The sequence below is a fragment of the Halichoerus grypus genome, chromosome 8 (assembly GCF_964656455.1).
Source record: "Halichoerus grypus chromosome 8, mHalGry1.hap1.1, whole genome shotgun sequence".
Lineage (NCBI taxonomy): Eukaryota > Metazoa > Chordata > Mammalia > Carnivora > Phocidae > Halichoerus > Halichoerus grypus.
The window spans coordinates 6,028,185-6,032,994 of NC_135719.1; positions in this window are offsets into that span (position 1 = coordinate 6,028,185).

The window sequence follows — 4,810 nt, forward strand, 5'->3', positions numbered from 1 at the left end:
AGTTTCTGTCCCTGAAAAATAGAGCAGCCTGGAGAAAAAGGATAGGAAGCAGTGGGTGATGAAAATGGGGGAAGGTAGGGCGCCTGGGTGGCTCAGTTGGTTAAGCGACTGCCTTCGGCTCAGGTCATGATCCTGGAGTCCCTGGATCGAGTCCCGCATCGGGCTCCCTGCTCGGCAGGGAGTCTGCTTCTCCCTCTCACCCTCCCCCCTCTCATGTGCTCTCTCTCTCTTTCTCTCTCTCAAATAAATAAATAAAAAAAATCTAAAAAAAAAAAAAAGAAAATGGGGGAAGGTGAGCCCTCCAGGCAGGCCTGAGTCTATTTGCTGTGTGACCTGGGGCAAGTTACTTACCTCCTCTGAGACTCAAGTTTCCTTCAATCTCACAGCAATAATACTACAAAATGCCCACCACCTGGGAAGGCTGCTGGTACTAAGGGGAACCGTCTGTGGAACCATTCAGTGTGGGCCTGGCAGGTGAGCTAAATGTTTGCTGCTATCATTTCATAAGGAAGGGACTTACATTTCAAGATGCTGTAGGCATTACTCATTTACTTCATATTTATTTAGCAACTGGTAAAGGTCGGGCACACCAGCGTGACACAAGTTAGCTGTGGTCTTGGCTCTCATGACATTTGATATGCTGAGAGACAACAAGTGAACCGACCATTATACATTGAGTAGTTCCATCACTAACTGGCTGTGTGCCTTTGGGCAGGGCCCTTAACCTGTCAGAGCTTGAGCTTGTGCTCTATAAAACAGGAATAATGATTATAGTATCGACTCGTAGGACTGTTGTTATAGTCTCATAGTATAAACTTGGAGGTAGTAAAGCTCTCCTCAGCAGTTTATTACAGCTTAAAGGAGGCATCTGGGGCGCCTGGGTGGCTCAGTCTGTTAAGCGTCCGCCTTCGGCTCAGGTCATGGTCCCAGGGTCCTGGGATCAGGCCCCACATCGGGCTCCCTGCTCCGTGGGAAGCCTGCTTCTCCCTCTCCCACTCCCCCTGCTTGTGTTCCCTCTCTCGCTGTGTCTCTCATTCTTTCTGTCAAATAAATAAATAAAAAATCTTAAAAAAAAAAAAAAAAAAGGAGGCATCTGTGTCCTTTGTGATCTTCGGAGAAAGGGCTGAACTCCGAGACTAAGGGCCAAATGATTGCCGGGGGCTGTAGAGTTCTGGCCACAGAGCTGGAGAGGTCACCGCTGGGCCTTGAACCATGAGTAGGACTTGGTTAAGGAGAGAGGCAGGTAGGGAGAATTCTGGCCATGGGAACTGCTTAAGGAAAGGCCTGGCAGTGGGACTTGCTGAGGGGCTTCTGGAACAGTGTGAAGGGGTGCTGATGTGGAGAGCTGGAGCACAGCTTGGCTGGGGCCAGGCTAGGAAGCTGGATTGCCAGATGGACCTTGGAGCAGAAGTGTGACAGGAAAAAAAAAAAAAAGCAGGCAATCAGTAATGAAAGTTCAACATGATGATGTTTCTGGTTTCTGGGATAGATTGGCCTCTATCAGCTTGAAGTAATAAATAATGGCCCTTGTAGTATTTGTGGCCACTCCTAAAAACAAACATTTAGTTCCGCAAGTTACATAATGAATACATTCTCTTTGGCAGCAGTGGGAACATTAGAGGTAAACCTGAGGTCTCTCAGCAAAGAGAGCAGCTCTCAGGTTGTTACATGGCCCTCCACACTGGGCCCGCACGTTCACCTGGACGTATGTAAATGAGGGAACATTGCGGCCTGTGTTTGTAAGTTGTTCTCTCTTTTTTTTTTAAGGTTTTATTTATTTGAGAGAGCATGAAAGCACATGAGTGGGGGGGGCAAAGGCAGAGGGAGAAGTAGACTCCCCACTGAGCAGGGAGCCTGACGGAAGTGTTGGGGGGAGGGAGAGGGAGAACCCCAAGCAGGCTCCACATCCAACACCAAGCATGACGAGGGGCTCGATCTCATGACCCTGAGATCATGACCTGAGCCGAAAACAAGAGTCGGACGCTTAACCGACTGCACCACCCGGGTGCCCTGTCACTTGCTTTGTTTCATTCCATAGCAGGTGTTAGAGCACTCCCCATCAGGAGATGTTGAGCTGACTCGTAGAGGGTCATAGGTGACTTAAATGGATGAACATTTAAACATTATACGAACATCAGGGCAGATCATTTTAACTGGAAAAAAAAATGGCAGGAGGTGCAGACAAACCTTCAATGAGGAGATGACCTCACTTTCTGCTCAGGGCTTATTTTTTATTTATTTATTTTATTTATTTTATTTTATTTAGTTTTATTTATTTGACACAGAGAGAGACAGAGAGGGAGAGAAGCAGGCTCTCCTCTGAACAGGGAGCCGATGTGGGGCTCGATCCCAGGACCCCGAGATCATGACCTGAGCCGAAGGCAGACACTTAACGACTGAGCCACCCAGGCGCCCCTCAGGACTCATTTTTTAAAATATCAGAGAAAATATGCCCAAGTCACCACTTTAGCATGATGATGAAGGAATAATTGGCATTGAGCGATGTTGGTCAGGGCAACGCCTGTTTAGTTTATTCTAGCTGCCATGAATGAGGAGAGGAAATGTCTAATTTGTCCACAGCACAGAAAGAAGGTAACTCACTTAGCAGTGGCCTTGAATCCAAAGAGGCTTTCTCTGGAAAGAAGCAGGAAGTTATGCGAGTATTTCATGACTTGAAAGGATTTACACCAAGTTTAAAAAAATTTTTTTTTCCTAAGGGTGGTGGGACTTAGAAAACAGTGGATCCTACACTTTTTAGGTTGAACTCATGGCTGTACTGGATAGGAATTAATTTACATGTAACTGACATTTGTAAACAAAATCCATCAGGTTTCTTGTATGTTTCTTGATCTGGATTCTGAAGTTTCAGGTCAATGTGCTGTTGATACTGAGTTTTCTTTTTTTTTTTTTTTTAAGATTTTATTTATTTATCAGAGAGTGCGAGAGCACAAGCAGGGGAACGGCAGGCAGAGGGAGAAGCAGACTTCCTGCTGAGCAAGGAGTCCCCAGGACTCTGGGATCATGACCTGAGCCAAAGGCAGGCGCTTAACCCATTGAGCCACCCAGGCGTCCCAATACTGAGTTTTCTGACTCACCCCTTTTAACTGTTTTAACTGTGCTGTGATATTATAGCACGTGTACCCCAGTCAGGCCCTTACTGATGCACCGTTAGTGTGTGTTTAGTTTTTGCCAAATAGCCCTGCCTTGTGCACAGGCAGGTAGACCTGGAGAGGTGGGATGGCCTTGCGATCTCCAGGAAGGGTCCGAAAATCCAGAATTAGAGCCAGCCTGGAGGGGTTTCCTGTGAAAGGATTTGGTGAATAATGGGAGTCCACCGCCAGCACGAGCCCTGCTTACTCTCCTTTCCTCTCTAGGATAGCCTGGCCTGCTGTCTTGGTTTGGGCTAGCCCCAGAGCCCAGGCCTCAGACTGACTGGGATGACAGAGCATAAGTTCGGGGAGGTGAGGCCCTGGCTCTTCACCAGGCCCCTCAGCCAGGCTCTGGAAGCACAGGGACACACTGTCTCCCAGCCCCATTCGTGGGGGGAGCCGAAGCGGACCCCCCACTGGGCCTCCACTTAGCACAGGGAGGTAATGTCACTTGATGGTGCGGAGGTTGGGCTATGGAATCAGACTGACCTGGGTTTAGATCCCAGCTCCACCCCTTCAAAGCCGTGAGAACTTGGGCAACTTCTGTTTTCTCATCTGTAAAGTGAAGCGTTCTGATTTCCAGGGTGATTGTTGGGGTAAGTAAGGATGATGCGTGTCATAGTGCTTAGCACAGAGCCTACATTTATGAGTCTTGCTTATAGTACGTTCAGGGGCAGCAGAATGAAGTAGGTAAAGGACTAGGTTGGGGTGTGGGTAAGGGGGCTGGTCTCTTTTAGTCTTGGCCGTAGAAGAAGGTGATTCCTTCCATTCCCGAGACTCCAGCACCAGACCTAGCGCATCCTGCCCAAGCTCCCTCCTCCACCTGCAGCCCTTTTCCTCTGTGGACCCAGCACGGGCACTCCAGCCCCTGGCCTGTGGCAGGGGTCACCACAGCTACAGCGCAGAGGGGACAGGAGAGCTCAGATGCCTGGAGCCGGAACCAAGCCCACCAGCCCAGCCAAGGCTAGGAAATGGAAGATCTCAACCTGCTTCTCCTGGTGGGCTGGGTCCTGGCCCAGGTGCTGGTCCAGCTTGCCTCTGGGACCCTCAAGCATTCCTCCCTCTATGTGGGAACCTGCCCCAGGTGCTCGGTGAACAAGCCGGGTCTGGGTCCTGCCCCACGGGGGGCTCTCCTCTCTTCCTCATCCAACTCTCCTGTTAAAAGGAGGGACAGCTACAGCTGTATGCTCTTGGACAAGGTGATTAGCTTCTGGGCCTCGGCAGGCTCCTGGCACGGGGCTCACCCCCTCCTTTCTGTGATGGGAGGAGGTGGTGGTTAGGTCAGGGAAACATGGTCCGTAGAATGTTCACGAGTCTGGCAGACCCTTCTAGTTGCACACACAGCATCAGTTACAGCCTCTATTCTTACATCTTTTTTAATAATAGGACTGTATTATTGTGGGTGGCAATATGCCCAGCTAGAAAACACGTCCCAGCCTCTCTTGCTCACGGAATGGCTAATGAGATGTTAGCAGAAATATTGAATGGGGCTTCTAGGAAAGCTCTTTAAAGCAGAGAGGTACACTCCCATGTTTTCTACCCCCTTATATTTTCTTCCTGGGAAATGTGATGGCTGGAGCTTCAGCAACCATTTGGTGACACTGAAGCAGTCCCAAGGACAGAAGTCATCCGCTGAGGATGATGGAGCAGACAGAAGCCTG